Source organism: Glycine max, chromosome 11 (genome assembly GCF_000004515.6).
Source record: "Glycine max cultivar Williams 82 chromosome 11, Glycine_max_v4.0, whole genome shotgun sequence".
Lineage (NCBI taxonomy): Eukaryota > Viridiplantae > Streptophyta > Magnoliopsida > Fabales > Fabaceae > Glycine > Glycine max.
Genome location: NC_038247.2, coordinates 30,170,236 through 30,193,025, shown reverse-complemented (window position 1 = coordinate 30,193,025; position 22,790 = coordinate 30,170,236).

Below are 22,790 nucleotides of genomic sequence, written 5' to 3'. Positions count from 1 at the left end.
GACTGCTGCAGGGAGGCGAGTGCGAATTATGCGCACCAACATGACCACCCTGACTCAGATATGGATGACTTTGCTGCTCAGCAACATCCTGCCCACCGACCATAATTCCGACCTCCCCCTGCCGAAGTGTCAGCTGGTGTACGCCATCCTGACGCGGATGAGCATCCATGTGGCTCAGTTAATCGCTGATGCCATCTATATTTTTGTAGGTATGGCACCTACCAGGCACCCTTTGGATCCAGATAAGTCCAACAGGGCCCTGGGATTTCCCGCGCTGATCACAGGACTCTGCCAGTCGTTTGGAGTCCCCGTTGCACCTACCAAGGTGATTCGGCCGCCCACCACCCGGGCTTTTATTGAGAAGTACTGCACCCAGAGACAGGCTCAGGGTGATGCTCCACAGGCCGCAGGCGCGCCACCACCACCTCATCAGGCTGGCCCGGCTGGGTCATTCGACATGGAGCAGTATTTACGGCATTTGGTTCGCCAGCAGGCGGCCAACCACCGGGCACATGTACAGACCCATGATTGTCTGTACCAGCTGAGCCTCAGCATGCAGAGCCAGGGCTTCGCTTCTTTTTCATGCCCTACTCCAGACCAGTTCAAGGCAGAGGTCGCATGGCCCGGGGATTGGCCCGAGGCCCAAGCAGGAGAGGCGCCCCTAGAAGCTCCCGGCGATGGAGAGGAGGCCCACGAGGACGAGGAGATGGCCGATTTGCTTGACTTCTTGGGAGGGAGTGGAGCTACATGACTGGGAGATCCCCAGATTCATGTTTTCTTTCATATTTCTTTTATCATTTTTATGTTATGTTATTTTTTTTGACTTGAGAGACTAATGTTTGTTTTTGTTGTTTCAATTGTCATTTGTACAACGCATACATTTTGTTTGGATTGTTGCGTTAGTGTTTATATCATTACTATCAATGATGTTTGAAATTCTGGAACCGTGTAGAGTTCTTCATTTAGGAACATCGTCCAAAAAAAATATAATAATAAAACAAACAAAAAACAAAAAAAATAAAAGATAAAAAATCAAAAAAAAGGAAAAGGAGAGCAAATAAGAAAAGAAGAGAGCAAGTAAGGGAAAAAGAGAGCAAGTAAGGGAAAAAGAGAGCAAGTAAGAAAAAAAAAGAGGAAAAAGGAAAAGAAAAATAAGTTGTTTAGCTGAAAAACCGGCATGCTTTTGAAAATAGATGACTTCCAACTTTTCTTTGAAAAAAATCACTGATCATAACTAGTTTTTTGTGTGTACACCTGAAGGGTGAATGCTGTGAAAATTTTCCCGAGTACCCAAAATGGACTCGGATGAATGCACAAATTGATAAAAGAACATATTTTGGAAACATTGGGTTGACTAAAATAGAGGAAATGAATCCTGAGCCCTAGCATCACATGACCATAAAAATTTGACACTTGAGTGTCCACATAGGTGCATGCATGACCAGTTTTGCATAAAATTTCCAAATCATCATTTTTGCATTTGTGTCATGGAAATAATGTGGGGCATCCCTTTTATCCTTGAGCCAAACCAAACCCTGACATGTATCATGTCTAGCCATTCTACAAGTCTTGAGCCAAAATCCTGACTCACCATAAACCTTACCCTCGGAAGCAAAAAAAGAAAAGAAGGAAAATTCCCAATCAAAGAGTGGGAGAAAGCAAAAAGAAAAGAAGGAAAATTCCCAATCAAAGAGTGGGAGAAAGCAAAAAGAAAAGAAAGGAAATTCCCAATCAAAGAATAGGAGAAAGTAAAAAAGGAAGAAGAAGAAGGAAAGAAAGCTCCTGATCAAGCATCGAAAGAAAATAGGAGAAGTGTGCAGAAAGGTCTTTTGACCAGACAATATCTGAACAATACAGAATTGTCACCAAATGAACAAAAAGAAGGAAAGGAAACCATGACCTAAAGTGGTCTTCTCCCTTTAATTGCCAACCAAAATCTTGTGTGCTAGCGACTTTTTTGCCCCGCACTAAACCAAAATAGAAAAAGAAAAAGGCCAAAATAATCAAAAGCCGAAAAACCCACCAAAAGAACCCATTCCCAAGGGAAGTCCTATTGATCCATGATCACGCATGTAATTTTTGATTTGATAGGAAATAATTTGCAAAGTCAAGTCATGACATATCTATGGTTCGGAATTAGGATGAAACACTTACCTGTGCGAGATTGATACACATTGAGTGATTTTCTTCTATTTTTGTCGAACCCAGTGTTTCCTCTAAATGGTCATTTAGAGACGAAATGCTAGCATCCAAAACTCATTTATGGTTATGAGAAAATTTCATCAGCATAGTCTCCTTCCTCGGTAAACACATTTGTTTTTCATCCAAAAAGCATATGTTGCTCTAATCAGTTGGAAGTTGTCTCTTTACTAAAACATGTTCGCATTTTAGTGAAGAAAACACCAAGACTATTTTAGTCTCACAAGTTATCAAGAACTACGTAGGTCTGAGTTCCTCATTTGAGGATACGTAGGAGCAAAAGCCTCGCTTTTGTCGACCACACCGCTTTTTGTTGCCATGACCCAAGAGCTGGTAGCCCGCGGAGACACCTTACGGTTATCCGCACCTCGTCATTCAGTGACCCCAAGTGTGATTGATGAGCAGAGGCAAATGTGGTCATCTGCGCCCTTTCCGGAGATGTCAGCATCTTCCAGTGGAGACTTTTTCAAGTCTCACAAGTTATTTAGAACTATGTAAGTCTGAGTTCCTAATTGGAGGATACGTAGGAGCAAGAGCCTTGCTTTTGTCGGCCGCCCCACAATCTCTGTCATACTGACCCTGAGGTCATGTGACATGCGGAGACAAATTATGGTCATTCCGCACCCTTTTTGCCATTCAGACACAGTCGTGTCCGATGGCACGCAGAGACAAATTATGGTCATTCTGCACCCTTTTGTCATCCAGAGGCGGCAGGCCCGATGACATGCGGAGACAAATTATGGTCATTCCGCACCCCTTTTGCCATTCAGACACAGTCGTGTCCGATGGCACGCAGAGACAAATTATGGTCATTATGCACCCTTTTGTCATCCAGAGGCGGCGGGCCCGATGACATGCAGAGACAAATTATGGTCATTCCGCACCCCTTTTGCCATTCAGACACAGTCGTGTCCGATGGCACGCAGAGACAAATTATGGTCATTCTGCACCCTTTTGTCATCCAGAGGCGGCGGGCCCGATGACATGCGGAGACAAATTATGGTCATTCCGCACCCCTTTTGCCATTCAGACACAGTCGTGTCCGATGGCACGCAGAGACAAATTATGGTCATTCTGCGCCCTTTTTTCATCCAGAGGCGGCGGGCCCGATGACATGCGGAGACAAATTATGGTCATTCCACACACCTTTTTGCCATTCAGACACAGTCATGTCCGATGGCACGCAGAGACAAATTATGGTCATTCTGCGCCCTTTTGTCATCCAGAGGCGGCGGGCCCGATGACATGCGGATACAAATTATTGTCATTCCGCACACCTTTTTGCCATTCAGACACAGTTGTGTCCGATGGCACGCAGAGACAAATTATGGTCATTCTGCGCCCTTCGTCAATCGCGGCCGACAAGCCCGTTGACACGCGGAGATTTACATCATCTTCCACACTTACAAGATCTGTCATACTGACTTTTGAGTCACGCTGACGGGCGGAAATACCCGAGTGGTTATCCGTATAAACATTCTTTTGCTATCTGTAAGACAGAACGCTTGATAGCATGCAGAGACTGACATCGTCTTCTGCACCTTTTGTTCCCCCGGGAACAACAAGTCATTTGCATGCGGAAATTTTATGGTCACCCGCGACTCTCGTCAACCGAGAGGAACGAAATTAGTGTCTTATCTTTACTTTCCTTTTATCTCCAATAAAAGACAAATAAAGAGGGGCAACTGTCATACCCTAATTTCGTCCGGGGACCTTTGCTTGATGACGTGCAACTTTTGTTTGGTCCTTGTGAGGTGCTTGGCACCCATCATTAGGCAATTTGTGAAATTCCGGGACATGCCGGAAAACAAAAGAAAATATTGATGCACAATCCGTAAGGTTCCGTGACACACCGGAAATCAAATGGAAGCATCGTTGCACAATTAGTGAGGTTCCGTAAGTCAAAAAGGGGATGATTATGTAATCCACAAGGTTCCGTAACATTACGGAAGGAAAACAAGTATCGTTACGAAATCCGTAAGTTTCCGTAACTTTACGAAAAAAGAATCACCAAAAAAAGGCAGGGGGTGTACTTAGTAAAAATGGGGGTGCAAATAGCAACCAGGGCCACTTGGGCCCTCCAGAAGATTCCTCCAGAAGGCTGTTGCTTCTGGAGGAAGCAACCCTGCTCGCCTGGGCGAGCTGGGTGGCAAGCTTCTCCCCCAATTTTCTATAAATAGGGGGAGAAGTGAAGTGAAAAAGGGTTCAGCCCCTGAGGCACTTCTCTCTCTTTCGAATTTGCTTGGAAAAATTGTTTCCGTGAAGAAAATCCAAGCCGAGGCGTTTCCCAAACGTTTCCGTAACGTTTCCGTGAGGAATTTAGTGAAGGTTTCGACCGTTCTTCGACGTTCTTCATTCGTTCTTCATCGTTCTTCAATCTTCAACGGGTAAGTACCTCGAACCAAGCTTTTCGATTCATTCTATGTACCCGTGGTGGTCCACATTGTGTTTCGTGTATTTTTATTCTCATTTCATTTACTTTTTATACCCGCTTTTGACGTGCTTAAGCCATTTTATTTAAGTCATTTCTCGCTTAACCTAAAAATAAAATAAATTTCCACCGATCGTTTGAATTGTATTATCCGTTAACTTCGATTAAAATGAATTCCGACCGTTCGGTCGTGCGGTAACCACGTTGGAAATCAAAAAAAGAGGTAAAATAATAATATAATAATAAAAAAAACGTCTTTTAGTAAAATAAAGCGAAAAATCAATCGGACGTTTTCTCTTTGGGATTTCTCATTCTTAATTAAATTGACTAATAACTAAAGTGAAACTAAGGCTAAAATCAACTCGCCTAGTCAAGCTCGTCCATAAAAATAGGTTTTTGAAGTTTATCATTTCAATTTCTTACTAAGTAAATTGGATCATTTTCAAGGTCCAACGCCTTAAAATGATCACCTTTTAAGTAAAAAGAATCACTTGATAAAAAAGAACTACGTAGGTCTGATTTCCTCATCGCAATTGAGGAATACGTAGGAGCAAAGGGAAACACCCTTGTCGACCACAAAAAGAGAAAAAAAAATATAAAAAAGGTATAAAGGATATAAAGATATAAGAAGGGAACATAAGAATCAAGGTCATGTTTGCACATTCGATTAAAGGCTGTTGTCCCTTGGGACGGACGTGTGGGGTGCTAATACCTTTCCCGTGCGTAAATACAACTCCCGAACCTTTCACTTAAAAGTTCGTAGATCACGTCTTTTCCGGTTTTTCCGACGTTTTCCTCAAATAAATGTTGGTGGCGACTCCGCGCGTATTCCTTTCGTGGAACACGCATCCCGCGAGTCACGCGTCGCCCTCCCGCCGAAGGGTAGGTTGCGACAACCCCTAACATCATCCTTCCTTTTGTCAGTACCGTTCTTCAAAGCAGCTTCCTTCTTTAACACAACACTATCCTCATCCTCCACCTCCACAAACCTCTTACTCCTTGTCATCACAACTTTGCATTCCTCCTTGCGATTTTTTTCAGTGTTTTCCCTAAAGTTGTTGGAAGACTTGTCAGCTAGCTGTTTGGCCAGTTGACCCACCTGGATCTCAAGGTTTTTCAGTGCTAACTCAGTGCTTTTATGATTTGACATTGTCACCTGCATGAATTGCGTCAAGGTTTCCTTCATCTTAGTAGTCCTCTAAAAAATGTTAGGCCCTTATTGAATTGGCCTGTTGGAAGGTCCACCCTGGTCCTTGTTGAATTGATTACCAGGGTGTGATCTCCACTGTCCTTGTTGATTATAAGGACTCTGCTGGAAGCCTGAGAATCCTCCTTGAGTATATCTTTGTCTCTGTTGATTTCCCATGTAGTGAACTTCTTGAGTATTTTCTTCAATGGGAATACAATGGCCTGTTTCATGAGCCTCACCACAGATGGTACAACCTGTAACCTGCAAAATAGAAGAATATGAAGGTTGACTAGTAGACAGTTTAGTTGGCAACTCACCAAGTGTTTCTATTAAAATCTCAAATTGCCGAGAAAACAACTTATTATGTGCCAATAAAGCGTCGTGTGATGATAACTCTAACAAGCTTTTCTTGGTGGGTTGAAGGACTCTATCACGTAGAATGGTGTGATCATTGGCAGACATGTTTTCAATCAACTCAGTTGCTTCTTTAGGGGTTTTCAGCTTTATTTTTCCCCCTACAGAAGCATCTAATAGCTGCTTAGATTGCAGCCTCAGCCCATCTATGAATATGTTAAGCTGTGTTGGCTCAGAGAGTCCATGGGTGGGAGTCTTCCTTAACAAACCTCGAAACCTCTCCAAAGCTTCACTCAGGGATTCATCAGGGAATTGGTGAAATAATGAAAATGTAGCTTTCCCTTTTGCAATCTTTGACTTAGGGAAGTATTTCTTCATAAACTTTTCAACAACTTCCTCCCAGGTCTTCAGACTATTACCCTTGAATGAATGGAGCCACCTCTTGGCTTCTCCTGCAAAGGAAAATGAGAAAAGGCTGAGTTTAATGGCCTCATCTGGCACTCCTGCAATTTTTACTGTGTCACAGATTTCAATGAATGTTGCCAAATGTGCATAGGGGTCCTCATTTGGTAATCCTTGGAATAAGTTCCCCTGTATCAAATGAATTAAAGAATGATGGTAGTTTATGTTGTGAGCTTGGACTTCAGGAAGTGCAATGCTGGTAAAGAACTGAGGCACTGAACTACTTGAATAGTCCTCAAGGGTAACCTTTTGCTGGTGTTCATCAGCCACGATAGTGGCTGCTGGTAAATATGTAGCGGATTCCCTTGATGATGGTGAATCAGATGATGTTGAATCAAAAAAATAAGCCTCTTCTTCTAGAATGGAAGCTACTGTCCTATCTTGCAGTAATTTCCTTCTCCTCTCAGCTTTGTTCCTTCTTAATGTTGCTTCAATCTCCAAGATCTATTGATCAAGGCCGTACCCGAATCAAATAAACATTAAAATGCAGTAACTAGGAAGTGATCCTAGGTCGTTTCCCAACAAGCAATGATAAACCAAATGTTCATAATAAACTTGCAGTAACAGTAACGATTGGGGGGGTTGTTTGTTTTGTGAAATAAAGAACAAGCGAACTAGAATGCGAAATTAATAGTATTAAAAACGGACTGTTTCCTTTGATTCAGAAGCGACTCTCTTTTCCTAGGTTATGGAGAATTCGTCCCTAACAGTTAACCACTTAATCCAACCCTATTTTAATTTACTAAATGAAAACCAACTTAGGGCTGTCAATACGTGATTAGGCAACACATACACCAATTAACCCTTCATCCATTAAGCATGAATGCAAGTTAGGCTCAGAGGCAATTAATCGAACACGAAGTGTGCACAGATTAATATTAACGAATGTGGGTTAATTGGTGAAGGGAAAATTTCCAGGAAGCTACATTATAAATAGAACCTCGAAGAAAGTTAAGCTTCGTTCTCAGAAGGAAACAGCACAAGAAAATTAGCCTTCCATAATTTCAACGAAAACAGAGAACATAAATGAAACTAGGAGCAGAAGCGTAAATAAAGATAAGAGCATAAAACGTAAATGAAACTAAGAACATAAAATGTAAATGAAACTAAAGGCAGAAGAAGAAACAATAACGAAATTGTAATTAGAAACAGAAAATGGAAAATTGCATTACGTGAATAGTAGCATTAGAACAGAAAACGTAAAACCCTCAACCCTATGCGCTGAATAATAGTCTAACAGAATATCCTTGCACGAATCCAAAGGTTGCTATTTAAAAGAGTCACTCAAAGTCACTGGGCCCTATTACATTATTTTGGCCCAAAACAAAATAAACACTGAACCACATAAAATAAAATTGCAATCTCCTAATTAGAAATTAACTAAGGTAAGCACTGCTTTATTTTCCCACTTCAAGTCCACAACCAAAATCCGGATTAAGCCCAATGTTTCATTAATTCCTGAAATTAGATTAAAAACATCAAATTAGCTAAATGAGCCCAAATAATAAAACTGCCTAATTAATTTGACAATTAAGACTAATCAGTAATTAAAATGGTGCAAAAAGGGTTTAAGAAATAGAAGAAAATGATGGCACATCAAAACCCCCCATACTTAGCCTTTTGCACTCTTGGGCAAAATGAAACAAAGAACAAAATCCAAGGATATCAAAGAGAGACAAACAAAAACATTCACATATTACTCAATGAACATCAAGGAATGGGTAACATCTAACATCTAACATAAGGAGATCCGAAAAGTCAACACATTCATGAAAATCATCCAAGCGACCCAATCATGGAAAAATAGTTAATCAGCTCAAGAATGAAAAGTGATAAAGCCTCACAAGATATATGTTCTATCTCTCAAGTGTCTACTCAAGTGTTTAGGCTACTATTTACCCTCAAAGCACCCATGAAAACCAGAACCACATAAACTTGGCAAGATTCTAAAATTGACAATCAACCCATAAACACAACCACATGAGGATCAAAAGGTCTTTTAAGGTTGTAATGGGACCAAGGACAAGGTATAGAAAAATATGGAATAAGTGGCTAAATCCCAAAGGAATAGAGGAGCAATGGGGAATAAGTGCATATTAAGAAAAAAAATAAGAAGAACTAAAGATAAAATTTAAGCATAAAGAGTAGAACCAAGAGTCTCATCATTCTTTTTCCATTTAAGATCTTATTCACTCAACTTTATTGCTTTTCTTTTTTTTTTGATTTTTTTTTTTTGCTCCGTAGCATTTGAGAAATAACATCTCATTTAGCATGTTCAACATTTAACCAATATACAATGTACACCAAGTATGGCCCAAAATACATCATGAAGCATAGCCAACAAAACATGTTATCCAATGAAACAAAAACCCCTTACACTTATTCCCAAAACAATTCCAAAGCTCCAAAATTCCTTAAGGATATGGTGATATCATGGTTTTTCACTTAAGGTTTGTAGTGAGCTTCAAAACAAGGAAAGGGAAACAAGCCTCAAAAGGGTTCACAAAGGAATTAATTCAAGGTAAGTCCATTTGGCTAGAAGCTTATAAGAACAAAATTGAAATTCTGATACTGAGGACAGATGTCGTACAGGATGTCACGACATCGCGCTTCAGAACATGCAGATTGTATATGACAGTATGAACAGATTAAACAAGTAAATAACACAAGAGAATTGTTAACCCAGTTCGGTGCAACGTCACCTACATCTGGGGGCTACCAAGCCAGGGAGGAAATCCACTAAAATAGTATTAGTTCGAAGATCTAACAGCCACTGTATACAACCTTCTCACCTAACCACTACCCATGCAACTTCTACCTAAGAGCCACTCTTAGATATGAGAACCCCTCTCACTCCCTCTCAATCACTCACCCGTGTTTACAAACAAATCAAAGACACACCAGAGATTGCTCTCTGAACAATAGAGATCAACTCTACACACTCAGGTCCAACACTTGATGTTAGGGTAGCATCAAGGTGGCTCACAAAACACTCAAGTCACAACACTCACAAAATAACTCTTCAATCTCTGACTTGATTAAAAACCCGTGCAGCCTTCATGTTTATATAGCAGTGTACGTATCTGGGCTGCAACAACTTGCGCTGGATAAGCTCTATCATTCTCCTGAAAAATCTGCACTTAAAGATCTAAAAGATAAAGTTTTATCTTTTAGTTTTTATCTTCAATCTCTAATCCCTGAACGAAACTATTCAAGTTTGTAATTCAATCTTTAATTATCTTTTAATTCGTTCCTAAAGATAGAGCTCCTAATCTGTTGCTGACTGCACATTAATCTGTTAAAGATATAACAGATTTATGTGTCCAGTATTTTCGGGCAGGATGTCCTGGACATTGTATCCGACATCGTGGATCCTGCAGCTTCAATTCTTCATTTGACATTTTATCTTGCCTTGTGCATTGTGCAGCCCAATCTGATTCCTTGACATAATGTTAGACATCATGTGCAGCAACTCCAGCTTTCCTTCATTGTCTAAGTGCTTATGTTTTAACAAAATTTTAGCCAATCTTTTAAAACTAAGTAAAGCTAAGCACTAACAAAAATTGCCTCAATCATTTCCAAATACGCATGTGAATTAGGAAGCATCAACAAGAATCAAGCCAAGGCTATTGTGCAAGCAATCAATGGGGCAAAACACACCAAATGGTTATGATGATGGATGGCTCAAATTCTCACAAAGGTAAACTCATCACTTTCTAATTGAGCTTTCAAAACTATCATGACATGTAGAGGAAAAACAAGGATTTCAAATCACAAAATGTCAAGAGGATTTCAAAACAATTACCCATTTCTTGAACATATCCTATAATTCAAAGAAAAACATGCAAAGTCGTACATGCACACAGAATTGACCCAAAATATTAAACTAGAAACCCAACGAAACTAACAACATAAACAAATTAACACAACTAACAAATTAACAAAATGGAAAAAATGAGCAAAACCAAAGAACACTCCCCCCCCCCCCCCCATACTTAAACAACACATTGTCCTCAATGTAGCACAATTAAAAGATTAAAAACAATTAAACCATCAAATAGAATCAGACAAGTGTAATAAAATAAAAGAAGGAGATAGGAAAAGAAGAACTCCCTAAGTTATGGTGGAGGAAGAGTAGGGTGGAGTAAGGAAGTCTCTTCCACCACTACGTCCACTAAAGAAGGGTTTGTGAGGAATGGCTTAAGTCGGTGTCCATTGACCTTGAAGCTCATGTTTGTGGAGTTGCTTTTGATCTCAACTATACCATAAGTAAAAACATTAGTAACAACAAAAGGACCAATCCACTTAGACCTCAACTTACTACTCATGAGCCCAAGCCTAGAATAATACAATAACACTTTTTGCCCAACCATGAAGTCCTTCTTAATTATCATGCTATCATGGAACTTCTTGGTCTTTTCTTTATAGAACTTGGCATTCTCGTAGGCTTCTAGGCGGATCTCATCTAACTCACTCAGTTGCAACTTTCTTTCCTCATCAGCTTGATCCATAGAGAAGTTGCAAGTCTTCACTACCCAGTATGCTTTGTGCTCAATCTCCACTGGAAGATGACATGCCTTTCCAAAGACAACCCGGTAAGGAGACATTCCTATGGGTGCTTTGTAGGCAATCCGATGTGCCCAAAGAGCATCATCAAGCCTGGTACTCCAATCTTTCCTGCTTGGCTGCACAATCTTCTCTAAAATTCTCTTGATCTCCCTGTTAGAAATTTCTGTCTGTCCATTGGGCTTGGCTTCCACCCATTTTGAAACATAGTCAACTGCAAGGAGAATGTAAACATAACCAAAAGAGACAGGAAAAGGGCCCATGAAATCTATACCCCAGACATCAAACACCTCACAGAATAGCATAGGTTGCTGAGGCATTTGTTGTCGCCATGTAAGTGTACTTCCTGCTCTCCGACACAGCTCACAAGTGCTGCAAATCTTCCAGGCATCTTTAAAGATGGTGGGCCAATAAAAGCCACAATCAAGAACTTTGCGAGTTGTCCTTTGAACACTCAGATGACCTCCCAGTGCGGAAGAATGACAGAACTGCAGGACTGAGTCAGTCTCATGATCTGGAATGCACTGTCTAATGACCTGATCACTGCACAATTTCCACTAGTAGGGGTCATCCCAAATAAAATGCTTAGCATCACTTTTAATTTTATCTTTTTGGGCCTTAGATGCTAAGGGAGGAAAAATAGAAGCAACTAAATAATTGACAATGTTAGCAAACCCGGGAGTAGAAAGAGAATCATAAATACTATACAGTATATACAAATGATCATCAGGGAAATCATCCAGAATGGGGGAATCCGCATCAGACACATGTTCGATCTGACTCAAATGATCAACAACTAAATTTTGTGCTCCGCTGCTATCACGGATCTCCAAGTCAAACTCTTGGAGCCAGAGCATCCATCGGATCAACCTAGGCTTAGAATCAGCCTTCTTCAACAAGTACTTTAGAGCTGCATGGTCAGTATAAACAATAATGCGGGTACCAAGCAAATAAGATCGAAATTTTTCAAGAGCAAAAACTATGGCAAGTAGCTCTTTCTCAGTAGTAGTATAATTCGCTTGGGCAGCATCTAAAGTCCTAGAAGCATAATATATCACCCTAGGCAATTTATCAATTTTCTGAGCAAGGACAGCCCCCAATGCATAATTTGATGCATCCCACATAAGCTCAAAAGGGGTTGTCCAGTCGAGTGCCTGGATGATTGGGGTGGTAGTCAGTACTTTTTTGAGGCAATCAAAAGCCTCTTTGCATTTATCATTAAAGTCAAACTCCACCTCCTTTTGCAACAAGTTGGATAGTGGAAGGGCTACTTTGCTAAAATCTCTTATAAAGCGCCTGTAGAATCCTGCATGACCAAGAAAAGATCGCACCTCTCACACGCAAGAGGGGTAAGGCAATTGTGAAATAATAGAAATTTTTGCAAGATCTACTTCAATGCCCTTATTGGAAATAATGTGGCCTAAAACTATACCTTGCTCAACCATAAAATGAAATTTTTCAAAATTTAGAACAAGGTTAGTTTCAGTGCATCTATTCAAAACCTTTTCCAGACTATCCAAACAAATATCAAAAGAGGATCCATATACAGTGAAATCATCCATAAACACCTCTATGCAATTTTCTAAAAAATCACTGAAAATACTGATCATGCACCGCTGGAAGGTATCAGGGGCATTGCACAGGCCGAAAGGCATCCTCCTATAGGCAAAAGTGCCGAAGGGGAAGGTGAATGTGGCTTTTTCCTAATCCTCAGGAGCAATTGTGATTTGCATATAACCAGAAAAACCATCAAGGAAATAGTAGTTGTGAGATCGAGTGGCCTTAGAATAATTAAGAAGGGGGGTTGAATTAATTATTCCTAAACCTTTACTAATTAAAAAATTACTCTTCTAAGGCTTTTACTAAATTGTTAAGAGAATGAGGAGTAGAAGAGAAACTTAACAGAAAGTAAAAGTGGAAATTAAATGCACAACGGAAAGTAAAAGAGTAGGGAAGAAGGAAACAAACACACAAGAGTTTTTATACTGGTTCGGCAACAACCCGTGCCTACATCCAGTCCCCAAGCGACCTGCGGTCCTTGAGATTTCTTTCAACCTTGTAAAAATCCTTTTACAAGCAAAGATCCACAAGGGATGTACCCTCCCTTGTTCTCTTTGTACCTAGTGGATGTACCCTCCACTAGAATTGTTCCACAAGAGATGTACCCTCTCTTGTTCTCAGTCAAACCCAAGTAGATGTACCCTCTACTTGTACCACAAAGGATGTACCCTCCAATGTGTTAAGACAAAGATCTCAGGCGGTTAAACCTTTGATACTTTGTGAATGGGGATACAAAAGAATTCTCAGGCGGTTAGTCCTTTGAACACTTTTGTATTAGGGGATGGGAAGAATCAAAAGAATTCTCAGACTGCGTTGTTTTGAATTCTTTGACAAGAGAGAAGGGAGACACAAAAGAATTTAGGCGGTTAGTCCTTGGCGAATTCTTTTTGGCAAAGGGAGAAGAGAATGAAAAGATGAATAGCACAAGTTTTCAAGGTTTGGAAAACTATAAAACTTCATAAAGCTTTTGGTACAAAGAAGAAGAAAAAGTTCAAAGAGATTCAAGGCTTGTAAAGGATTGTAAGAGATTGATTGGAAAAGTATTCAAGATTGAAAGAATTGAATTAATTGAAAATCCAAATCAAAGCCTTGCTTTTATAGACTCTTCATGTCTGGTCAAGAAGACCATTTAGAAGAGTTATAACCTTTAGAAAAACTTAAATCCAATTTGAAAAAGTCAAAACCTTTTTGAAGAGTTACATCTTTTGATTTTTTCAGAAACAGTCACTGGTAATCGATTACCAAATCGAGTAATCGATTACACAAGGCTTTTATGTGAAAGGATGTGACTCTTCACATTTGAATTTGAATTTCAACGTTCAAAGTCACTGGTAATCGATTACCAAAACATTGTAATCGATTAAAGCTTTTTGAAATTAATTGGAACGTTGTAAATTCAATTTGAAAACTTTTTCAAAAAAATTTTGCTACTGGTAATCGATTACCAGAGAGTAAAAACTCTTTGGTAAACATGTTTTGAGAAAAATCATGTGCTACTCAATTTTTGAGAACAACTTTTCATACTTATCTTGATTAAGCCTTCTCTTGATTCTTGAATCTAGAGTCTTGAATCTTGATCTTGACTCTTGAGATCTTGAACCTTGAATCTTGATTCTTGACTCTAAACTTTCTTCTTGAGCCTTGAATTCTTCTTGATTCTTATCTTGAACTCTTGAATTGTTCTTTATTGATCTTTGATTCACTTGAGTTGTTCTTTGATTGATCTTTGAGCTTTTTGTCATCTCCTTTGTCATCATCTTTTGTTATCATTGTTATCATCAAAACACCTTTGAATCACCATTGACTCACCATGAAGCTTTGCTTCTACAGTAGTGAGATTTACCTGCCAGGTGTTTAAGCATCTGGTCAATGAATGGTAGGGGGAAATGGTCCTTTTTGGTAACCTGGTTCAGCCTCCTATAGTCGATGCAGACTCTCCAACTGTTCTGCACCCGAGTAGGAATCAACTCCTCCTTCTCATTTTTGATCACGGTGAGGCCGGTTTTCTTCGAGACTACCTGGAAACGAAATAATGGCTTAAATGAGTTTCCTTCTCATTTTTTATCACAGTGAGGCCGGTTCTCCAACTGTTCTGCACCCGAGTAGGAATCAGTTGAAATTCATTTTATCATTTATTAAACGAGATAATGGCTTAAATGATTGGTCGAAACTCATTAAAAGCGAAAGAAAAGAATACCAAAAGTAAACAAAATGAAGAAGAAAGCATATGAAGCAATAATGGACCACTAAGGGTGCATAGAATGAATTCAAAGCTTCGAAATCAAAAACTAACCGATTGAAGATAGAAGAACAATGAAGAATGAACGAAGAACGGCGAAGAACATCCACGGAATCGATCACGGAAACGTCTCGGAAGCATTACGAAAGCACCTCAGCTTGGATTTTTCTCCTTTTTCTTCTTCTCCTCACTAATTTCAAGTGAAAACTCAGTGTAAAAATTGCTAGCCCCCTTCCCCTATTTATAGGAGAAAAGGGGAGGTGGTTGCTGCCCAGTTGCTTCCTGATGAAGATTTCTGAGTGCACCTCCAATTGATAAGTTTACCCTCTCCAAGGCTTCCTGATGCAGTTTCATGAGCGCACCCCCCTCAGGTTGCTTAGTGATGAAATTTTTTTAGTGCACCCCCTAATTTGATGAGTGCAACCCCCTTTTAGATTACTTAGTGTTGAAGTTTCCTGAGTGCACCCCGCAATTGATAAGTGCACCCCCCACTATTTTGTGTTTTTGGCTAATTTCTTTCTGAAACGTCGTGGAACTTTACGGATTACGTGGCGATGAGTGTTAAGCATCTGAAATCAGTTAGCCAAAGTCCGTACGTTGACGAACAATTATCCCCAGACAAAATTAGGGTATGACAAACATTAATGCACTGACCATGGATAATTAAATATTCTAAGTCATCCCCTTCTCTCTCCAAGAATGCTTGAAACTCTTTAAAACACTATATTTCCCCCACCAGGGATATCCAATAAGGTTACTACACTCCCCATGTACATACACAACATAACATCATCACAGTGCATTTCCAACATCATTAACATTTCATCTCAATATCATTGTTAACATCAACATCATCTCATCTCAATGACATTATCAGCAACAACAACATCATCTCATATTAACATAATCATCAATAACAACATCATCTCATATTGACATAATCATCAATAAGAACATCATCTCATATCAATATCACCATAAACATCAATGTCACCTCATATCAGTTAATGTCATCATTAGAAATATTATCAGTAAGTCACACTCTGTATATACATATACAGTTCATGCCTGAGATTCACACTCCCCAAGTCTTCAGACAACACAAGTCTAATAGAAACAATGATGTTATTCATCAATAATGGATATATCGCGTCCCCTTAGTCAAAAACATTGTTTTCTTGAAAACCAGCATGCAACAGGGACATGCATACATCCCCATAGTTAGGTTCTCTGACCCTAACTATGGTATTAAAAACTGTAAACAATAATAAACTCCCCTCACCTATCTATATCTCTATCTTAGTTCCTTGCGGCGTTGTTCTAAGATCTCTTAGGTTCATGTCCGTTCGTCCAAACATAGAGCTCTATATACCAAATCAAAGATAATTCAGTATAGATTTCAAAGACAAGGTTAATATTAACTTTTGGGGTCAAATACCCATTCAATTTGAAAAGGGGCTAAAGGTGTGTTTTGAGATTCATATCAAAGAGAGGTCATTTTGAAATTCTGATCAGGGTTCAACAAATGTTACAAAAACAAAATCTATTTTGTAAAAAGACAACTTTTACAATGTCTATTTTTTAGGAGGTTTTCAAAGGAAGTGTAAAAAAACATCCAATAATGGTTCCCAAGTCAACAAGATGCAAAGATAGGCTCAAACTAACAAGGAGAAGAATTAGAATCACGATTATCTCGAAGAAACCGTGAAGGACGGATTGGAGGCTTCATTTTCTACCAAATCCTTGAGTTGAGTTTTGAAGATTCCACTTTGATTAAACTGTTCTTCTCTGTGCGATGATCCGACAACAAGCAATGGTGGCTCGTGGCGGTAACCAGTGGTCAGTGGTGGTGGAGGAGGAACTTATGGGTGTTGGAGGAGGGTTTAGGGGAAGAGAATGAGGAAGAAAATGGCTCTTTTATGCTGTTGAATGTATTTGTAGCCTGTAACACTCGCCCAGGCGAGCTGATCCAGCTCAAATTTTTTTGCTTCGGTAAAAAAATCATATCTCATACTCAAGATTTTATATTGCAAATCCCAACGTCAGAATGTGGAGAATTGTCTTAGGAACCTCCAAACAAAATTTAAAGACGATCCAATGGTTAACAAATTCAAGATGATGATTTTACTAAAATAGGTTTAGGTAAAATTTGAAATCTCATAATTTCAACTTAGCTCAACAAAACTCCACATAACTCAACATCCACATCAAGAAATTCACAAATGACTAATTCATGCCATAGCTCAACTCATTCAAGTCAACCATATAGTCAAATAATACGATAAATACAATTAAACATTGATTTATAGTTAGTAATATTTCAGGGTGTTAAAGTAGCTCGCCTGGGCGAGTTGCCATGACCCCTAATGCCATATTTTGCTATAAATAAGCATGAGGGAGGCTGAGTAAAAGGTTTCCAAGGTCCAACATTGAGAGAAATCAAAGAGAAGAAGAAGAAAGAAGAGAAAAATGAGGTCGAGGCACTACCGAATTGCGACCGTAATTGACTTCTACATCGTTCTTCATTCGTTCTTCGTTCATCATTCGGTTAGTTTTTGTCTTAAGGATTTGAATGCGATCTATGCACCCTTAGGGGTCCTCTTTCTTGTTTTGTGCATTGTTAGTCGTCTTATACGACTAACTTTTGTATAGAAAACTTTTTCCAAAACTTGTATAGTTCCCCAATTTATAGTTTATTTCATAGGAATTTGTAAATAAATCTTGTTTTATTGTTAAATTTTTCTTTAGAATATTCTCAATTGGAATTAATGATAAAATCTGTGCAAATTTCAGGTTAAAAGAGGCCAATTCTTGAAGTGTTGAAAATGGCAGCTGGGTGAGCCCACCATGAAGTCTAAGCGCAAGCATCACACTAAGCGTAACTTCAGCGAGCTTAGCATGACAGAGAATCTGGCAGATCACTCATTTCAAGGTCGTGCGCTAAGCGCAGAGGGCACCCTCAACCAGGCTGAGCGCAAGAGGGTGCTAAGCCCTAGCCCACTAACTCGTGCTAAGTGCGAGAGTGACGCTAAGTGCAACGTCGCGATTTCAGGGCCTATTTAAAGCCTGTTTTGTGCAGAATTAGGGTAAGCCGTCAGTCCTAGCAGAGAATCATCAGAGCAGAGCTTGTGCATAGTTCAAAAATCGAGGAAGAAGCTCTGAGGACAAAAAGAGGAGCAGCCTTTTCAAAGAAACTTAATTTTTCTCAATTGAGGAGAGGATATTGAGCTGTAGAGTTGTTGTGAGAGGCTGAGAAGAGGAGGAGGGATCCCCCTTCTTTTGTTAGGAACAATTATTTTGCACTCTAACTCTCTATTTTATTAGGGTTTTTCTGTAATGGCTGGCTAAGCACCCTTGTTGGGGATTTCTAATGAACAGCTGATGTAATTATTTTCATATCTAATTGATTGTGTTTATGTGTTCAATGCTTCTTTCCATGTTTAATTTATGCATGCTCTTGGTCTGATCACCCATTTGTGTGTTTAGTTAAATGACTTTATCATTGGGAAATCTATTGTTATCTGAGAACTTGTTAGAAGCGGGCCTTAAGCTTAATCCTACAAGAGGAATCTGCGGGTTAAGTTTAGGTTTTCTTTTATGTTGTTACGATAATGTTGTTTGAATTGAGCCTAGTCTTACAAGAGGGATTTGCGGATGAAGCTTAGTTTGAATTAGGCTAAACTTCCGAGGGTAGACTAATCTGAGCCTAGTCTTACAAGAGGGATCTGTGGATGAAGCTTAGGTGATATTAGTCTAAACCTACGAGGTTTGTTTAAAGTAAGCCGAGTCCAACAAGAGGGATCTGAGGACGGAGCTTGGGCTAATTCAGTCTAAGTAGGGATTGTGGTTTAGTATCTTAGGCTATGACATAGAACACAGAGCATGATTGATTAGAGAAACATCCCTACGTACATCAGCTTGTTTGTTAGAAAGACCCAACGTCTTTACTTACTGTTGTCAATTTTATTTACTTGCAATTATTGTTTTCAGCATAGAATTAGTTTACTTTTATCCTTAATCATCAATAACCAATTTTTGTTTCATCAATGCCTCAATTCTGAATATAATTCTGTCTAAGACTAGTTCCCTGAGTTCGATACTCGGATTTATCCGTTTTAATTTTAAATACTTGACGATTTTGTGCGCTTTCCAGTAAAAATCCAGATTTCCTTGAATATATTCCGTGGAAGGAAAAGAATTTGTATAACCATTTACTGCAGGGGAATCCGGATCCAACATGCATCTTTATCTCCTTCTTCTATCATCAATAATCTCGTTTTCTTCTTGCAAAGTATGTTTTAGCCGATCATTGGTGCCGCAAGATATCTTTCAAAAAGATTGAAGGTTAATAAGCAAAACCAAAATAAAACCAACTCATAAACTTCTTCGTTTCATCAAACATCACTTGAGGTGTTTCAAGGTTCAACGCCTTAATGATTCTCTCCACTTTTCAAAGTTTAAAGCATCATTTCAAGGTCCAACACATTAAACGACTTTTGTTTGCAATTAAAATCAAATTTTCAGAAAATATAAAATCAATGTAACACACAAACTTTCAAACTTAAAGAACTACGTAGGTCTGAATTCCTCATTGCACATGAGGATACGTAGGATCAAGGGCAATACCCTTGTGACGCTCGATTAAAAAATATAAAAAAGGGAAAATACACAATTTTGAAGTCATGTTTTGCATGCTCGATTAAAGGTTGTCATCCCTTTTGATGGGCGCGTAAGGTGCTAATATCTTCCTTATGCATAAACAACTCCCAAACCCTCATTTTCAAAATCCACAGACCTCCGTCTTTTTGGTTTTTTCTAATGTTTTCCTCGAATAAAAGTTGGTGGCGACCCTATGCATTTTCTTCATGAGAGGACACACCTTTATCTCGCTTCGTCCTCCTGCTGAATGGTAGGTTGTGACAGTTGGCGACTCCACTGGGACCTGTTAGAGAGTTAGGCCATTCAGTCAGTGTGTAATAATTTTTATCATGAATTCTTCTTTATTTATGTTCCCTTTTCCCCTTTATCTTTTTTTTTTGTCCATATTTGTATATAACCTTTGCTATGTTGTTGTGTTTAGTGTGTATTGTCTATTGATTACATTTATAGTTAGAAATAAGATGTGAGCCATAAGGAGTCTAGGTTGATCTATGTTGTTGTGTTTAGTGTGTATTGTCTATTGATTACACACACAATCAGATATTAGGCCCTATACCCGGGTCTATGTGAGCCATAACGAGTCGAGGTTGATTTGTGGTCATGTTGGGTCTCTGACTCACTTGATAACATGAAGCCTCATCTAGAGTTTTCCTCTTTTTGGTGATGCATTGTCACTGATAGTCGTTATCGCCAAAATGTATTACCTAAGAGGATGATATCTCTAGAAGCCAGTAAAGTTACATGAAACCACCCTTGGGAATTATCACTATGTATCATTGGGTGCGATGAGGAAATTAGACCTACGTAATTCTTTAAGAACTAAGCGTTGGTTAAATTGTTTTTTATCTTTTCTTGCAAGATTGTTTTTATTTGAACAAAATTTGTTTAAGGCGTTAGACCTTTAAACGATCTTTTGGTTCTTGAAGAGAGAATCGTTAAGGTGCTAGACCTTTGAATGATCTCTTGATTTTGAAAGGAGGAGAGAACCGTTAAGGCATTGGGCCTTGAAACAATCTTCTCAAGTTTGAAAAGGAGAGAATCGTTTAAGGCGTTGGACCTTTAAATGATCTCTTGATTTTTGAAAGGAAAGAATCGTCAAGGCGTTGGATCATTAAACGATCTCTTGATTTTTGAAAGGAGAGAATCGCCAAGGCGTTGGACCTTAAAACGATCTTCTCAAGTTTGAAAATGAGAGAATCATTTAAGGCATTGGACCTTTAAACGAACTTATCAAGTTTGGAAGGAGAGAATTGTTTAAGGTGTTGGACCTTTAAACAAACTTCTCAAGTTTGAAAGGAGAGAATCATTTTACTTGTTGGACCTTTAAGATAACTTACAACGTTTATGATAACTCACAACGTTTATGATAACTTCTCAAGCTTTGGGCTCATCAATCTTCATTTCCCCTCTTTTTTTTAAGATAACTTACAACGTTACCGGTAAAAACTTTATATTGATGAAAAGAGTTTATGACACAAACGATCGGTCGAAACTTATTTAAATAGTGGTTAAGTTAGATTACAACACAGACGATCGGATGAAATTTATTTTACCGGTGATTAAGCAAGATTACGGTATGAACGACTGGTCAAAACTCGCTTAAAACAAGGAAAAAGAATACTGAAAGTAAAAGACTAAAGATGAAAACATACAAAGCAAGAATGGACACCTAAGGGTGCATAAAATGAATTCAAAGCTTCAAAATTGAAAACTAACCAGTCAAAGAATGATGAACGATGAAGAACAAACGAAGAATGGCGAAGAACGTCCATGGATTTGATCTCGGAAACTTTAGGGAAGTGTTACAGAAGCGCCTCGACCTTGATTTTCTCCTTCTTTCTTCTTCTCTTCACTAATTTTAAGTGACATATGCTTGCCAAGGGTGCTAAACCCCTTCCCCTCAGCTTCCTCCACCATTTTATAGCCAAAATAGGGGAGGATATTGCCGCCCAGCTCGCCCAGGTGAGTTGGTGGCTTAAGCTTGAAGTAACATGCTCGCCCAGGCGAGCTAGTTGCTTCCTCCAGAAGCTTCTAGATGGGCCCAGGGCTAAAGAACACCCCCTAAATTGATTAGTTCACCCCCATTTTGTGTTTTTGTATCATTTCCTTCCGAAACATCGTGAAACTTTATGGATTGCACAGCGATGAGTGTTAAGCATCTCAATTTAGCTAGCAAAAGTCCGCACATTGACAAACAATTGTCCCAGGACAAAATTAGGTTATGACAGTTGCCCCTCTTTACTTATCTTTTATTGGAGATAAAAGGGAAGTAAAGATAAGACACAAATTTCGTTCCAGCTAACTTTCCACCTGACCGACCACTAACATAAGTCCAAGCAATAAAACTCGTGAAAAGCATGAAGACATTGAAGTTCCTCCTTTTCACGATTTATTCTTTTTTTCATTTTTATTTTTTATTTCTATATATATTTTTTATTTATAAAGCATAGAAACAGAGGACGTTGAGTCCTATGAAACATAGGGACAAAAGATATTGAAGTTTTTGAGATGAAGACATTGTCGTCTTCGAAAGCGTAAATGATGGCATTGTCGCCTTTTGAAGGCATGCAATGACTGAAGACATTGTCGTCTTCGAAATGTAGATGAGGACATTGTCGCCTTTCGAAGGCATGTAATGACTAAAGACATTGTCATCTTTGAAATGTAGATGAGGACATTGTCACCTTTTGAAGGCATGCAATGACTGAAGACATTGTTGTCTTTGAAATGCAAATGAAGGTGATTGTCGCCTTTTGAAGGCATGCAATGACTGAAGACATTGTCGTCCTCAAATGCAAATAAAGGTCATTGTCGCCTTTTGAAAGCATGAAATGATTGAAGACATTTTCGTCTTTGAAATGTAAATGAGGGTTATTGTCGCTTTTTGAAGGCATGCAATGATTGAAGACATTGTCACCTTCGAAATTCAAATGAAGGTCATTGTCACCTTTTGAAGGCATGCAATGACTAAAGACATTGTCGTCTTTGAAATGTAAATAATGACCATGATGGTCTCTGCATGCCATCAGACTTGATTGTCTCTGGATAGCAATAGAGACTACAATTGTCTCGATCAAAGGACTCTGGGGTCTTTGAAAAGGACCAGATCACCATAATTTGTCTTTGTGTGC